The 18,227-nt window shown below is 45.9% G+C and overlaps 1 protein-coding gene across 4 annotated transcripts in view; it reads right to left on the minus strand.

Moving 5' to 3' along the window:
- The window catches only part of ELMO1 (engulfment and cell motility 1), a 1,507,126-nt gene that overhangs the window by 87,193 nt on the left and 1,401,706 nt on the right, over positions 1 to 18,227 (minus strand). The window lies entirely within an intron of this gene.

Raw genomic sequence — 18,227 nt, forward strand, 5'->3', positions numbered from 1 at the left:
CTCCAGAGTGTGTGGCTCATGGTTCGGGCGCCGGCGCCAGCTCAGCTCAGCACCATGTGACTCTGGGCAATAGCTATCCCTGACGGCCCCCAGCGCCTTGACACCTTAAGGGATGATATGTTTGCGCTATACAAATATGGATTATTATTATATTATTAAGTGCCTTTCACAGTAGAAAAAAATATCTGAAAAGGAAAAGAGGACATCATTGCAGGGAAAGGGAATCCTGGTGTTTCCTTTGCCTATATATAACTAGACCACCATGACTCCAGCACTCCAGCAAGACATTACAGCAAGATAATTGTTAGAAGATGATCTCCCTTGCAGGAGTGTACTCTGGAGAAGCCGATAGCCTACTATGGCAAGCCTTAGCTCCAGAGCACCTCAGCAGGAGACATATAAAATAAAGATTCACCAGCTGTGAGGTGCTTGTCATTTTAAATGGTTTGCTTAGTACAGATGGTGCAGATTGACGGTGATGTCTGACAAGTGGAGAATTACAAAGAGAGAGGTAATGGAGGTTGGTCGTCCATTTGCAATTCAGATGTCTGATCAGAACAATTTCTATCATCGATAACCTTATCATTTTTCACCACCATATTCAAATCAAAACTTATTGCCCTTCTACATGACTGCAAACAGGTTAGGAACCTCTTCAAGAGGCATTAAGATGTATAACACTGCATATCTGGCATCTCTGACAGAAAATGAATAGCCGCGTAAGAACATTTAGGGTAGACCCAGTATCTTTATCCTCTGAATGAGCATATGAAAATGTCCAATAGGTCCATGATGGATGACCGGGAGGGTTGAATAGTAAAGAGTAGGACATGATTCATGGATAGACAGCCAGGAAACATTACCCTATGTAAGTCTTTCCATTACCTCCCTAATGTTTCCCAAACAGCCTCTTGTACCTCGAAAGAAGTTATAGCTCGGTGGAGGCAATGATGAAATAAGTCATCCTGATCCAGAGGTAAACAGATGGCAATAGTAAAATTCAATTCCTGGCATAAATGCTCTAAAATAGCTGTCAACCTGTACGCCTGAATGAATGTAACCTTCAAATTTGGCCACTGTCCTATATCCTGAGATTTTAAGTCTAAATATTAAGAATGAATGTACCCAGAGGCATAACTCAGGACTCAGCATCCCAAGAGGTACAGGAAGGCCCGGCTTCTAGGTCCCTTGGGGGAAAGGATGGCGTGTCCTGTCAGCTACCCGTCATGTCTTCCCCAAATTTTTGACTGTATGTGAGGGGACTCACCACATACTCTGTGGGAGCCTCGGGTTCCCTTAAACCCCTGCATGGGGTTCAAGTCAACATGGGCTACTATTGATTTGTGGTGATTGTGACCTTCAATAATTTCCAAAAACCCTTACAATACAAGCTCTCGACCGTGATGGCCGCACTGTAGCTCGGCTCCGTCAACCTTCCTGCCTGAAACGCATATCCTGTACCTCATCCTGCCCCGAGGAGACACAATCGGCTAAATATGGGAAGGTGAAACATTGCTGGCACTTACCGTCCGTCCCGGGGGCTCCTGGGTGCCGCGGATCTGGAGTTGTGCCCTTGCTTGTCCTGGAGCCTCCGCGGCGTGCAGGCTGGGGACTCGCCTGCGAAAGTCTGCCGGAGTGGGGTGTTGACGCCGGCCCCTGGTGGAGGAGAGGGGTCGGCTGAAGAGGCCGTTGTGCGGTTGTTCCAGTGGCCCGGGGGCTCTGTGGTGGGGCGCGGCCCGCCTCGGCCGGGGGTAGACCGCACAGGAGGCTTGTCCCCCCCCTTTGTTGCCTTGTCCGGCCATCTTGAAGCCCTCCGCCCGGACTCGGCGGGCGGCGCCCGTGAGACGGTGGCGCCGGCGACCCCTGTTTTTTGGTGGCCCATCTTTCTGCACCAAGATTGCCATTACTGGGGCTCGAGGAGACTCCGGTGGGCCTTCTTCGATAGCCCGGTCCAGAAGTTAAGGAGCGGAGAGTCCCTGCTGCACTGACAAGATGGCCGCCGGCGCCCCGGGTCCCAGACCTGCTTGGGGCGGCGAACCTGGTTTGTCGAACTATACGATGGCTGAGGCTTGTGAGCGTGAGCCCACGATCGGTGATGTCTTTGCCGCTCTATGTTCTTTACGTGCGGCCATGGCCTTCTACGCTGTTACGCGAGATAGCGGTTCTGCCGCCGTGCCTGTTGGCCCGTCCCCAATGAATGCGGCTCGACCGATGGTGTGTGCTGCTTTGCCCCCCTCGGCTGCTGCGAAGAGTTATGCCGCCGTGCCTCTACGAGACTGTATGTTAGCGGCCCCGACTCTCCAGGAAGCTTCGACTGTGGCGAACATGAGCGAGGGCCCCACGCCGGGGCCCGTCCATTCCAATCTGGCTGGGGGGCTCTGCGGATGTTTGATTCGAACTGCTTTGGTGGGGTCCCGCGGCTGCCTTGCAGGGGTCACCTCGCTTTTTTGGACGGCCGGGCCGCACCCAGTCTATTTGCTGCTCCTGATGTTACTACTTGACAGTCTGTTTTGCTGCAGCCACTGCTTGCTTTGCTGTTTGAGACTGGGGTCCTCTGGCCTGCACCCTTGGCCTGCCCAGTTTTGGTCCTGTGGGCATTCCATGCCGAACTGCTTGCTACCTACCACTTTATTACGCACGAAAGCTATGATCAGGAAAGGACAGGGGTGAGAAGGAATTGCCTCGGCGGACTACTGGTTATTGTACGTAGATGAGGACTACCCGCAACTGTGACAATATGGCCGACTCCTTTTCCTGTTCCTGATATTTGAGGTTGTGTCTTTCTCGCTTTGATGTGGGTTTCAGTTGTGTTAAGGCGGGGGGTAGGAGCTGAATGTTCGATTGCAGATCTCCTCTCCCACTGGCTTCCTTTCCCCTTACCCTTCTTTTTTTTTTCTTTTGGTCTGTTGTGTTCTTTTTCTTACTTTCTGATTCTTCTATATTTCGGGTTCTATTTAGGGTGACAGGCACGCTGCTGGGGGGGTAGGCCGTAGCCTTCTGCAGGGGTGCAGGGTGGTGCGGGAGGGACGGGGTCTTTCTGATGTTCGGTTTTCTTTTTTTCTTTAGTTCTATGGCTCTTTTGTATCCCTTTATCAGGACGCTGTGTCTGCGCTCGTCTTCCATGGAATGTTAGCTGGTGGTGCAGGGGTCGCTTTCCCGCTTTCACGATATTGACTGCACATATATCATGTCTTCCATGCCTTGCCCCGATAGCGGGTCCTCCAGTTCTGTGTGCTTGTTCGCCGTGGGGCGAGTGCAGTGGCGCCGCGTTCTTTCTTTCCCTCTTTCTGACATTCTCCTCTCTACCCCTCCCCCTTTTTTTTTTTCTCTTTATTTGGGTTAGTATAGTGGATGCTACTACGTTGCTGCTCTGATTCTTCTGATCCGTGCTAGCACGCATTCAGGTGGTGACGGGTGTGTGGCGGGCCGTGGTGGGACTTGATCTGAAACGGGGCTACCATAAGTTGATTCCTGTCACTTGCTGCTATTATTTCCATTTATCAATGCCCCTTTGTATCAATGCTTTACATATAACCCGCCATGGGAATTCCGATGTTGAAAGTTGCAACTGATCCTGCTATACTTCCTATTATATTATAACATTAACCTTATTCAATCCTGCTTCTAGCGGTCACGTTCGGCCTATTAATGTTTGATTGCTTGCCTGTACACCACTGGGTGACTGCCGGGGAACTTCAATGTTGACTCATGTGCGTTCATAATGTGTCGTGGTCGGCCTGATTGTTTGTAGGCCTGTATTTGTATGCTTCTAATCGCACAATAAAGGTTTCCAAAAAAAAAAAACCTTACAATAAATTCTTTTCCAAATTAAACTTTTGTAGCCATCATGAAAATGGATCTCAGGAGGAGCATTGTTAAAGTCTGGTAGTGGCAGATGTCTTTTCTCCCAGATTTGTATTATATTTATATGGTATTGTTTCTTAGGAGAGGAAAATGGCTCCTGAAAGAGCTAGTAAAAACATTTATTTGAAACTGTTTGCACTTCTGCTTGCCACAAGGGCCCGTATACGGTTCAGTATGATCCAGTTTTAAGAGCAACTGGTAAAAAAGTATTAAGTATCACCATAGTCAAATCTGCAGCACAATGGCAATGGAAGATAGCAAGCAGACTCAACACAGAAAAATGCCTTTGATGGAAGGGAGGGGAGGTCAAAGGGTCATCTTCAAAATATCCACAAATATCACCTGTCAGCTTTTCATTTGAATGTGAAAGCTCTCAAACATATAGTAATGTATTCAAGTATGTACATGTATTTGTAGAGCGCAAAACATAACTAGAAGGCAATGACGGCTGGATTTCATACAAACAAATGTGTATGTTCTATGCATCCTCATTTGCCTGTTCATGCCTCATCACCTCGTGTTCAACTTAAATTCAATTTGACTGAGACAAACCATGCTTTTATGCATGTGCCTGTACACGCACGTCATATGTAGTCCACCTCCAGGAATCTACGCACGGACCATTAGAGTCAACAGATAACTTTTTGCCTCATACAGCTCGAGATCTTGAGAGAAGGCCTGCAGAGTTCCTTTGAGCCATAGGTATGAAATGAGCCAACCTGAGATACAGAAGCCAAAGCTACTGAAATCAAACAAAACTTCAAGCTAAAACAAGGCACACGTGTACAAGAAAAAAATATACCACTGCTCAGGCGGCCTTAAATTGGGGCACGTGCTCTCCCTCAGAAAAAATACCATGCTCTAATTAGGGGGCTGGGAGAGAATTGGAAAGCAAGTTAGGTTTTTGGTGGACTGAAGGGGTAAAGTTGTAAAGTCTCCCGCTCTGCCCTGGCTGGCTGTTCTCCTGTTTTTACTTTAATTGCCCTCGTTTTGCCTTGGGCTCAGTGCTTAGTTTCAGGAAAGCTCACTCTGGGCCTCCTAGGCACTGGTTGGTGGTCCTGCTTCAAGCCTGGGCCTGACTCTAGATTCCCGTAGTTTCTCAGCCTCCAGGCTTTGGGGAACTGCACCCAATTTTGCAAAATTTTGCCTCACCCTTGATTCCACACTTCACTGTTCCCCCCCAAGTAAGGGAAGGTAGTCTTGGTTGGGGTGTGCGGAAGGATGGCTGAAGGAGCTTTATGGCTCAGAGCAGTTTGCAACGTGGATCAGAGGTCTTTAACCAGAGACCAGAAACCAGACTAACCACAGACAATCTTTTGCCAGTTAGACTCAGACGGGGTTTACACTGCATAGACCTCACCAAGGACACCGTTAAGGTTGCAATCTGACAACTTCTGAGTTATGACTGTGGGAATGATGAACCCGTGTAAAAACCTCGAGGCATATCAAGACCTCAAGGCGAACAAATATTGTCAACAGAAGTAAAGCTTTTGTCAATTTAGAAACATACAGAGGGCTTCCATCAGCAGCCAGAAACTGATCTTAAAAAAACATCCCATAGGTGCATCAGAGATGCAACAGGCACAAACTGATCTGGTAATAAACTACACGAGGGGAACAGAGAGAGCTATGTTTTTCAAACAAAATCAGACGAACTCTCAGCCGCCGAGTTTGGACTGGGGTTGGGTAACATCAGCAATTAATTGAGATTCAATAACTCGAGGGCAGCAACAACATTTCACCCGATCAGAAGCCTGATGAGGTTTATTCCACAGTCATTGCCATTGCACCACAGACTAACTCGCAGTCTCTTTTCTTGCTATCCTGGAAAGTTGCAGGTTCGTCCAAAATACAGAAAGATGGCGACTCCCACTTTTTTCTGGCACAGGATGACATTATTCGTAAACAAGAATCTTGGCTCTGTGAGCTGCCAGCCACTCTAGGGTACCCTACCTTTCAAGTGAATGCCATGAAGGGCAACGGCGGTGGCAGCTAGGCAAAGGGGGGTGTATGTGTCTTTATCACGAATACACTGGACTGTAACTGTCCGCATAGATTCTGGTTCAGACAATATTCAGGTAATTACCGTCACTCTAAAAGAGGGTAGGAGTTCCTTTGTTTCCTTGGTTCTGATAAATGTATTTTTGCACCCCAATGCCAAGCTTAAAACTGAGGCTATCAAACAATTGCTGGTAATTCTTAATGATTGCGTATCCGAAAACCCACATGGATGCATTATTTTAACAGGTGACTTGAATTCAAATCTTGCATATGACACCTCGGATGATCCGATAACCAGCTAGATTGATAAACTGAGGGACGTTCCCTGTGCTCTACCCCCTGCGCAACATAGTGACTTGATGAGCCACCAGCTAAGTAGGATGCTACATGCTTATAACCTATTTTTAAATGGCAGGATTGAGGGAGATGTCCCTATGAGGTATAAGCACTTCTCTAGATTCAGAAGCGCAGCCAGACTACACTTTAGTTTGTGCTGAATTTTTTGGTTGGTTTTCTTCTTTTACCATCATCCCCATTTGGAAAGCGGTCATGTCGCTCAAACAGTTTGTACATTTTAAATCTCGACCAGTCATTAAATCCTTCAGTCAACTGGGACTCCTTCAGGTTCACAGCTTTTGGCATGAGGCGGAAGCCGGGAGCGCGACTTGATCTTTTTAACAAATTTGACTGTCACTTGAATAAATTGTATTTTTTAACTCACCACTTTGACTCGAGTTCCCGCACAGCGGATTTAACGCTGCCGCGGCTTCAGCACTGAAACCACCTCTTGCCGCCATTCCGGTCGAGCCCTGAGGCCACGCCCCTTTTCAGAGGCCACGCCCCCGCCGCCGCATATAAATAGACGCTGACTACAAGCGCCACATCAGATTGCACTAACCTCCTGAGGCGGAAGCCGGGAGCGCGACTTGATCTTTTTAACAAATTTGACTGTCACTTGAATAAATTGTATTTTTTAACTCACCACTTTGACTCGAGTTCCCGCACAGCGGATTTAACGCTGCCGCGGCTTCAGCACTGAAACCACCTCTTGCCGCCATTCCGGCGAGCCCTGAGGCCACACCCCTTTTCAGAGGTCACGCCCCCGCCGCCGCATATAAATAGACGCTGACTAGAAGCGCCACATCAGATTGCACTAACCTCCTGCGGCGGAAGCCGGGAGCGCAACTTGATCTTTATAACAAATTTGACTGTCACTTGAATAAATTGTATTTTTTAACTCACCACTTTGACTCGAGTTCCCGCACAGCAGATTTAACGCTGCCGCGGCTTCAGCACTGAAACCACCTCTTGCCGCCATTCCGGCGGGCCCCGAGGCCACGCCCCTTTTCAGAGGCCTCGCCCCCGCCGCATATAAATAGACGCGGACTACAAGCGCCACATCAGATTGCACTAACCTCCTGAGGCGGAAGCCGGGAGCGCGACTTGATCTTTTTAACAAATTTGACTGTCACTTGAATAAATTGTATTTTTTAACTCACCACTTTGACTCGAGTTCCCGCACAGCGGATTTAACGCTGCCGCGGCTTCAGCACTGAAACCACCTCTTGCCGCCATTCCGGCGAGCCCCGAGGCCACGCCCCTTTTCAGAGGCCACGCCCCCCCGCCACCACCTTACCCACTATAAATCATGTGCTTCTTTCGGACGCGCAGCGGATGAGCGCAGCGGGCGCGACGATTGCGCGCCGAAGGTGCGCCTAAGGCAAGCCCGTCTGCGCCCGTCCGCGACCGGCCGGGCCTAGGGCCCCCCCACCATGCCCAGATCGTACAATACTCCTCTGCGCAACTCTATAACCTCCAAGGCCCATGGCCTTTGGATGACCCTATGAATGAGCACATCGACAGACTGGGATTGACTGCCTCGTCCCCTTCCCCATCTCTCTCGTTCACGCCCTGCTTTGCCCCTCCCCCCCTTAGCCCTTCTCCCCTGACCCTACTACCCTATCCATCTACCATCTGAACACCTGGTCAGCAGTTAAGCACTGCCATGAACTTTTTGTCTTATTGGACTCGCACAAACCAGATCTCTTATTTCTTACAGAGACTTGGTTTTGTGACAGCTCCCTCCCTGTTAGCTGCTCTCCCCGCCACTTATTACGCGCTGCGCACCGACCGTCCCTCCGGCAAATCGGGCGGTGGTGTCGCCCTGATCGCCCGCAGAGAATTCCCCTTTCAGCCTCTAACCTTTTCCTCCATTGGCTCATCAGACTTCTTAGTTGTCCGCTCCCTATCCTTTAAAGTTCCACTTACCTGCTTGCTCATGCATCGTCCCCCCCAACCCTCCCAACTCTTCCTCGCCGGGTTCCAAGATCTTGTGGCCACCTTAGCGGTCAACAATTCCTCCATCGTGGTATTAGGTGATTTCAATTTTTGGCCCTCTGACCCCGCAGAATGTTCTTCCTCCAAAGAATTTTCGGACACCCTTCGTTCCCTCAATTTCGACTCCCACGTTCACTCCCCTACTCATATTCAGGGCCACATCCTTGATCAGATTTGGTCCCTCAATTGTCCTATAGTTTCTTTGTCCATCTCCCCCTGCCCCTGGTCCGATCACTTCTTGATCTCTTTCTCCCTAAAGCTTAGCCCAGCCACCAAGCCCTCTCTTCCCAAAAACATCTGGGCACGCTCTTGGAGCCAGGTGGATGTGGCCTCTCTGTCCGCCACACTCTCTTCCTCCAGTCCGGGTTTACTCGGTCTGTCAACTTCTGCACAAGCCGATTCTATCAATTCCTGGCTTCTGTCAGGCTGCGACTCGGTCGCCCCCCTCAGGCGATTGTCCTCCAGGCGTGCGAACGATGCCAACCGCTGGTTCAACGGGAATTGAAGGCCTTAAAACTTACAGTCCGTCATACTGAGCGAGCCTGGAGACGAGATTATTGCCCTAACCTTAAAGCTCAGTACACCACCCTTCTGTCTCAATATAAAAAAGCTATTCTGACCACTAAAACGGCCTATTTCTCTTCAAAAATCTTGGCTGCCGTAAACCAGCCCAGAGAAATTTTCTCTATTGTCCACGATCTCGCCTACTCCGATAGAGTTACCCTCAAACCCTCCCCCTCCCAGGATCTATGCGACTCCCTTAATACTTATTTCTTGGATAAAATTTCAAAGATCAAAGCCAATATCCCCCCTCTCCTTCTTTTCTTGACCTTCGGCGTTCATCAGTCGAGGCACGCCTTGACTCGTTCCCCCTCCTAACTGAAGAGACTTTCCTCTCCCTCCTTCCCTTGGTCAAATCAGGTTCCCCTTTAGACCCTTGTTCTGCTCACATCCTCAGGCACATCTACTCGATCTGTGTGCAACCCCCTCTTACTTTTCTTAACAGCTCTCTGTCTCAGGGCATTGTTACTCCATCTCTAAAATCAGCCATCATTGTCCCCATCCTCAAAAAACCTGGCGCTGATCCATCCGCTCTGGTCAACTATCGCCCCATCTCTCTACTGCCCTTTCTGGGGAAAGTATTGGACGGACATGTGACCAGAGAGCTTACTACCTTCGTGGAGGAAAACGGGGCACTAGCCCCCCGTCAGGCCGGTTTCCGCCCCGCACACTCCACGGAGTCTGTGGGGTTATCGGTCCTCGACAACCTCAGAGAGGGAATGGACACCAACCTTCCCCAGGCCCTGGTCCTCCTCGACCTCTCCGCCGCCTTTGACACGGTTGATCATTCCATCTTACTCTCCCGTGTCAGGGCGGCCTGGGTTGGAGGTTCAGCCTTGGTCTGGCTGTCCTCCTTCCTCAGGGACCGCACCCAAGCATTGCGCCTGGGTGACTTCTCGGCGGATCCACGGAAGGTACAATGCGGGGTTCCTCAGGGCTCCTCCCTTTCCCCACTTCTATTTAATCTGTACATTGCCCCCCTCATTTTTGCCCTTCAGCAAATGGAGGTCTCCGTCTATAACTATGCGGACGACCTCCAGCTTATCTTTTCTTTGTCACCATCCCCTGAGTCCATGGCCAAGTTCCAATCTATTATGATCTTCATCCGGGACTGGATGAACTACAACCACCTGAAATTAAACCCAGACAAAACCGAGCTGGTTTTGACAGGCGGTTGCTCCAGTCCCTGGACCCCCATTTTTTGGCCTCCCTCCCAAGGCCCCCCCCTCTCCATCTTCCTCTGTGAAAACGCTTGGGATCAAGCTCAACGATCAACTCACCCTGCACTCCCAGGTTAGTTCAGCTGTGTCCTCTTCTTTTCTTTCACTTCGCACCATCCGTAGGGTCTCCCGCTTCTTTTCTTTTTCAGCCCTAAAACTTATTGTCCTGGCAATGGTTATTTCTCGCTTAGACTACGGCAACGCCCTATACTGTGGCATGCCCGCATACAGTATGCGGCGACTACAGCTGATCCAAAACCAGGCTGCCCGCCTAGTCTACAACCTGGCCAAATTCCATCACGTTACCCCGCTCCTCAAGTCTTTGCACTGGCTCCCCATCCGAGAACGATCCCAGTTCAAGATGGGATGTATCACTTTTCAGACTCAGGTCGGATCCGCCCCTGCCTTTATCTCCTCGGAAATTAAAGCCTATGCCCCCGCCAGGGAACTGCGCTCATCCTCCCAACATCTGCTGACAGTTCCCTGCTTTAGGCGCAAAAAGTGTGGGGGCTCAAAATTCTCCACACTCGCCCCAACTTTCTGGAACTCTCTACCGGCCCACCTCAGATCTTCCACCCATTACTCTCACTTCCGAAAGGCGTTAAAAACCTTTCTCTTTCTACAAGCCCTCCCACTATAATCCACTCTATTTCTCTCCCGACCTTCCTGTTCTCTGAGGTTCAGTACACCATAGCGCCATGAAACCGCCAGGTGAACGTGCCCTTTATAAATGTTTTAACTCAAACTCAATCAGGTGGTCCTCTACCATAAACACACAGATAAACAACTGGCTTGATAATGACAGCATTAGGGACCATCCGCAGGCTACTCACGACCCGGGGAGCCCGCCGCAAAATGTATCACGTATCTGGTTCCAACTGGCAAACATTCTATTACACATTTTCTCATAGAATCTAAGAAACAGACATTGCTCTTACCACAGAGCTAAAATCCTGATTGGGTGTTTCACTCGGGAAATTAGAGAGCAATAGATAAAAACTAAATAAGTAGGCAAAACAAGCTGGAGCACTATCTCTAAATCTGAATAACAGAAGGGTACAGACACTTCAAAAACAATACATTCAGAAGATAGGGGAGGCAATGAGAGCTTACACTGAATCTCAGTGGATAAAGATAGTGGAAATTAGCAAACCAGGCTCAATAAAGGAGTTTTCGGTATTTACAAATAAACTTGGTCTGCTGCATCCCACAAAGCACGGCAACAACATCCCTGGGCCAGTATGTCCCTCCCATATTGAGGCAATATATGTTGATCAGAGACAGGAGTAGTCCTGTCCATTCACAACCCTTCCCCTGTGAAAGCCAATGCGATGAGGCTGATAATCAAGGGGTTCAAATCAGATTGTGCCCTATGACCCAACGGTCTCCAGAATAGCCTTTTCAAATCTAATTTGGCTTACTGGTCACCACTTCTAACAAACTTAGTTTCCTATGCATTGCAAACTTACTGCATTCCCATATCAAGGCAAAGGTCCAGCCTTCATCCGATCCTTAAGAAAGGTGATCCACCATACCTGGAAACTCTAGGATGACTGCCCAGCTTGACGCAGAGGCCACATTTTATGCCAAAACATGCCAAACATGCCCCTTGGAAAAACCTATCTTACTTTTCATACATTACAGGATGATAACATCTGTGGTGTGGCACAGTTTAAGAAAATTTTGAAAAAGCAAATTAAAGTTATTTCACAATCAGCTCATTTGGGCACCTTGAAAGGTAAAAAGATGTCCTCGTATACAGTTGATTCCTATACAGACAATGTAATTCAGGCCTATCTGCTAACTAGTATGTCCAAAACCATTAGAAGCTCCTTTTACGGTTACAGCTTTTCCTAGTTCCACGTTCAAGAATTCCGTCAGGCATGGTCTACTTACATCCATTCCAACACCAGCTGCCGTCTATGCGGGTATAAGAACGGGTCTTTGACACACATTGTATGCATAAGTTCCAAACAGCTTTGTGAAAGAATTAAGCGGTTAAGCCTCAGTTTCCTAAAAAGCGGCTGCTGCGGTGTTAATGTGGCCGTACGATATTCCCTAAATGGAGATAATTTGCAAACGTAAAATGCCTTAGTTAAATTCATGCACCAGGCAATGAAGCTGGCAACTCCAAAGAACGAATTATACTTATCACAACCAACTATTAGTTATCCCAGACCTTTCCCGCTCAGTTGAGATTTTCCATTGTAAAGGGCCTAGATTTAAATCACCCATTATAGAGTATTACACAGGGACTTCATTATTGTATGTAAAAAATTTAAATAGTTATTCTAAGGGTGAACTGGAATGTGAGATTTTAACTTTATTCTACTGTTACCTACTGTTTTAGCATGTCTGGCACTGCTGCTGGCAGGACTTTTATTGGTTTCTAAAGGATGTTTTAAATTATAAATTAATTTTAGAAGTGTTTGCTGCTGTGTGTTGGTTGATTCACCCCCCAACCCCGTTTTACATTTTTAAAAAGATAGTGTTTTTCCGGTTTGGCTAAATTACAGCAGTTTACCTATAATTTCCAGGAATACTAAAGTTTTTACTCAAAGTTGCATATTGCTGCTTTAGGACTGTGACAATATTTTATGTTTTGGTATATTTTGATTTTTACTGTTTGACATGGGCAGAACCTTTTTGACTGGGTAGAAAGGAATGTGAATCCCAGTGAAAGACTCTGGCCTTTTGTACAGTGGACTCCAATACGTGTAATAGATTTAATGAAAGTTTCTGACATAGTTGATTGACCTTTGATAATTTTTTCTAACATTTTATGTTTGGCCCAATGATAATTCTGTGGACAATGTTTTGTATCAATGTAATTGTTCCTGCTGCTGTAGTCACAGCTTTACTTCTTGGATCCATATTGAAATCTAGTGTTAGGTTAGGTCTGGAGTATAGTGTACCTAAATCAGGGCTTTCCGCCGGCCCTCTTCATCCATTTGTCTGTTATTCTGCCGTTCACATTTTTCAACTATGCTGAAAACAGTCTTCTTGAAGTTAGGATCCCTGCCACATCATTTGATGATGGTATACGTTTAAATAGAGATTTAAAAGATCTGAAGGTGTAATCTACTTCATGATTCTATGTTCAGAGACTTAAGTTAAACTGTGTGATAACTTCTCCATAGTTTACTTCTACCAACGAAAGATCCACATCGTGCTTTGCTTAACCACTCCACGTACGAATACAGAATCACGAACCATCCATTTGAGATCTATTCTGCCTCCTAACAGTCTATTTTCAGAACAGAAATTGTACCACACAACGTTAACATACGCCAGTGAGAAGACTTATTAAAGCTAAAGCATCATCTCTGCAGTGGCTTTTAACAGGCTTGAGAGGAATTCTTGTTAATCACTGCGAGAGTAGGTGGAAGAGGAAAACCATCCCACTCAAAATTTCCACATGCTTTCCTGATCTGCGGTATCTAAAAAATAAATCAGTTATCTGACTTGGTTGCAACAACTAAAAATGTGTTTTTCGGGGATCCTACAAATCTTTATTTGGATGCTTATATTTCTCAATACGCTGCCAGTCAGACCTACAGAGTTACGGAGAACAGTATAAATGTTGTGGTCATTTTGTCTACGTACATAACTTCAAGAGAGATCTTAACCATTGTCGCTGACATTGAGGGGCTCACGTGTATGAGGACATCGACCAACAGTAGTGGATGCAGCAAAACATCAAATAACAGCTGCACTGATCTGCTGAAATCATAGCATGCATACTACAGAAGTGTTATGTTTAAAGCTCCCCAACCGGGAGACAATCTAGAGTTTGAATCTCATGCCATTACTGTCATGAAGAACGCCTTCTATTCCATGTGTGTCCTTATGGGTTATATCTCTCTAAACCTTACCACTAACAGTTTGACCTTAGCCAGTGTACTGGTCCAGTCCTGTTGCTACTGCTGAAGAAGCATCTACAGAAGCCTTCCTGCAGAACACTCAGAAAACTTTGTGCCCCACTGATCTCTGGCTTAAAGTGTGTCAAACATATCCCACTTGCAAGGAGTTATCTGCACTGGTTCCTTATCAAGGGTCAAGAGAACCCACAAGAAACTCACAACCTAGTGCCAGACTATCTCTATACCCTACCAAGTGATCAGATGCCTAGCATTGGCTATTCTCAACTTGGTGTCCCTCAAAACCATTGCATGCTGTGTAGGGACATTTCTACATCAACAAGTCTCTACTGAGTGGAGTTCATCTCCCTCCAAACTTTTGCACCCCTTCAGTAATAACTCCATCTCAAGCCATAATACAATACACAATTTAAGAAGATTTGGCACCTGTGAAATACTCTCTGAGTAGGACTCGAGGGGATTATGCCAACACCTTACTGGATACTGAGAGGTTTTTTTGATACAGAAGGATGGGAGTTTATGTCCCAGGTACTCAAGAGGCTAGGACTGGGTCTCCGGGCAGGAGCTGCCCATTAGACCCATTAGTTCACCCTGGTGATGTAGTCTTTGGCTTATGTATTAAGAATGCAGATGGAAGCATGGGGTAAGGTTAAAATCAGTCACACAAACAACCGAGTGCCCAATACACAGACAATACTCTGGTATATTTAAACATAATCCTGTTCTGTATGCCCCACACCTGGTAAGGATTCTGGAGGAGTTGGATATCTATATGGGATGCAATAATGAGGCTAAATCACGTTTCCTTTGAGACTGTGACTGCATACGGTGGGGACAAATGCTCAAGGGCAGATCACCAATTCAAAGTATGTGCCATGCTGGCAGGTGGCTTATGATATTATCCAGCTAAACCTGGGTCAAGCAATCAATAGAATTGGTGACTCAATTTATGTTTTGAATAAGTTACCCAACACCATAATGGAAGGGATAGAACATATGTATATGGGGGTGGTGGTGATTATGTCTAACATGGATAGAAGACTGTTCAAGAAACTATAAAGTGAGTTCTCTTCATTTGTATTGGTTCACATTGCCCCATGATTGTGCTGGATACATTGAAATTACTATATAACGGGATTCTGGAAGTGCCAGACATGTGTCCCAAATGCAACATCAGCCATGGTGTTTAGCCAAATCCACTGGAAAAGAGTGTCAATTATTAAGTGCATGCCAAGAAGACTTAAATCTCAGATACCGGTTCTTTACTTGGGTGGCATGGATCTTAGGAGTGTCATGAAAAGTCTCTCTCGTGGCAGGAATATGGGTCTGTATAGCCAGTCAGGCTCTATTGTGGGGTCTACATGAGTTTCATAAATTATATTCAGAAGCTAGAACAGCAGACTGGACGGATATAGGATGGGAGAAGACTGTAGATATTTATGAGGGAGAGACCATCTACCCCTTTGAAGATGTGAGGACACAGTCGGTACCCCCTAGGGAAATACTCATTTTAAGCCAGACTAAGGCTCTCCAGCTTTTAAAGGAGCAAGAGCTACTGCTGATCTATGAAATCCGCCCTGGGCTACAACTACTATATAGATTAGATAACAGCACAAAAAGGGCAAGCCACTTGAACACTACTCCTAAAGCACCTAGTGCTGCTGTGGCCAGCATACACCATTAATTGCTGAAGATTTATTTGTGCGGTCCCCAAGAACTAGTTAGGTCTCTTTACTCTTCTTTACAAGACCTATGCGATTCGTGAAACTCACTCAGGCTTGTAACCTCTTCATTAGGCAATACATGGGATGACACTATTCTAATTATGATAGCTAGTCCTGAAAGGCTTTCATTATCTGGAAACCATCCTTCCCCAAATTGGAGGTGAAAAGTCCTGGTTTTCCATTGGATAGTCATCTCTCTATGGCTCTACAAACGAAAAAAGTCGCAGACACCTGCTTTGGCCTCCTTCGAGCCTTGTAGAAAACTATCAAATGGCTCCCCATAGAGCTACAAAGAACACTGAAACAGGGATTGATAATATTGTGCCTTTATTTTGGCAATTCTCAGTTTCTAGGCAGCCCCATCGCAGTGATCAACAGGCAGCAAATCATCCAGAACACTGCAGCCCGACTGCTACTGGGTGTGCCTAGATTCCAGTCAGCTCGTCCAGCACTTGTCACCCTGCACTGGCTGCCAATAGGTAAAAGAGTCCAATTCAAGGCACTATGCTTGACGCACTGCACTAAATATAAATCAGGCCCACAGATTCTTCATTAGCTTATAAAACCCTACAAGGCATTCAGAGAGCCCAGCCCCACCAAGCTAGACCTTCTCATTGTTCCATGAATTAAGAGGGCTAGAAGTGGTGGCTGGTTCTTTGCCTACCTGGCCCCCAAATCATGGAACTTTCTGCCCATCTTAGACTTGACACCAATCTGTTCAGCTTCAGAAATTAAAAACATATCTGTTTAAGATATAATTTGGATCGTTTACAACAGGGATCGTTAGCCAGATTTGAGTAGCCATGCACTTAACAAATGCTGTTAAAAATAATATTATTCTGGCCAACTGCCTTAAAAGTCGATTAGTAGATGTCCAGACTTTGGCCTGCTCTTAATGATCATCATTAAGAACACGTATATGCAGTTTTCATAGTGCTCTACAAGAAAACACAATACTGCATCCACCCCAATACTGGTATGTATACTTCTAAAACAAGATTAACCAAATTAATCAATGAAGATATTGCTTTAGGAAGTTAAGTATACTAAAAAACAAAAGAAAGAAAAGCAAGAATGGAGAAGAATAAAAGAAGAGACAAAAATAAACAAAGAAAACGAAAGAGAAAATGGAAAGAAGGAAAAGAGAAAGAAAAGCAAGAATATGAGGAAGAAGGCGAGAAAGAAAGCAAGGAAAGAATAAAGCCAGGAGAGAACAGAGAAGGAAAGAGAGAGTGGAAAGAAGAAATGGATGAAGGAAAAGAAAGGGGGAGAAAAGGAGAGGGTGGAAGGAAAGGAAAGGAAGAAAAGATAGAGGGTGAGGAACTCAAGAAAAAAGACAACAATGAAAGGAAGGAAGGAGAAAGGAAAAAAAGAAGGAAGTTGAAAAAATAATGAAAAAGGAAAAGGGAATGAAGGAAGCAAACAATAGAGAAAATGACAAGGGGAAATGAAAGTAGGAACAAAACCGAGAAGTCGGACAAAAGAGCGCTCAAAGAAGAGAAAAGAAAAGCAATAACAAATGTGAGATGGCGACAAAGGAAAGAGACAAAAACCAAAAAGAGCAAACATAAGAGCAAGTGAGAAAAGGAAACGGAATGAAAGCATGAAAAAGAAACAAAGAAAGAAAGTTAAACAGTTAAAAAGAGAGAAAGAGAAAATAAGAGAAAATAATTAAAGAAAAACAAAGAAAATGAAGGAGGCAGAAAGGAAGAACAGGAAAAAAAGAAAGAAATTAAAATTAAGAGGGAGAAAAAGAAAGAAAGGTTATGAAGAGCGAGGAAAAAAATAAAATGATAAATAACTATTGAAAATGAAAAGGAAGAAAGAAAAACAAAAAGAAAGAGCAAAAAAAAAAGAAAAAGATTTAAATGCAATACAACTCTCCTTCAAATACATTTGTGCGATGACTTTGGGAAAATAAACTTCTCATGATAGGATTTTTTTTTAGGGTTCAAGCTTCTATACAACTTGCTCTTAAGTGAGGCATTTAACTATAGTGAATTTACGGCTTCTTTTCAAGCCGCAGTCCCAGACAGTCACCTTTCTGGAACTCACAACTGCATGTTCCAAACTATCCTGACCAGCAGTGAGCTACTCCAAGATAGTCTGCAAGTTACTGATAGCTTCGAGCAACCACTTGGAGACTCCTACCCAAGGAGTGCCTAGCCAGTGTTTAAGCGGCTTGTCCTTTTTGTGCTGTTATTTAATATGTAGAGAAGACAAGTAGCTTAAGACAGTTTTCATAGATCAGAATTAGCTTTCGCTACTCTAAAAGGTTGAAATCCCTGGTCTAGCATAAAGTAGGTATTTCCCCGGAGGGGTTCCCACTGTATCCTGTCTTCTTCAAAAGTTTGGAGACCCCTGGTATCTTATCAATGCCTCTTGATGTACACTCTTTGCTGTCATATAAAGCACTCATCCATACGGTCTATACACACCCACATACCCACCCAAACAGTCACTGACACATACACTCACTCACCAATACCGCCACTCACACAGCATCTCTCTCACCCACCCAGCTACTACTTATACACCCAAGTAGCCACTTACACACCCATTCACACAAGGATACATACATTCACACAGCTACTCACTTAATATATGATAGAAGTAGTATCACTCAGTAGTAGTGCACC

The sequence above is a fragment of the Lissotriton vulgaris genome, chromosome 4_1, assembly GCF_964263255.1.
Source record: "Lissotriton vulgaris chromosome 4_1, aLisVul1.2, whole genome shotgun sequence".
Lineage (NCBI taxonomy): Eukaryota > Metazoa > Chordata > Amphibia > Caudata > Salamandridae > Lissotriton > Lissotriton vulgaris.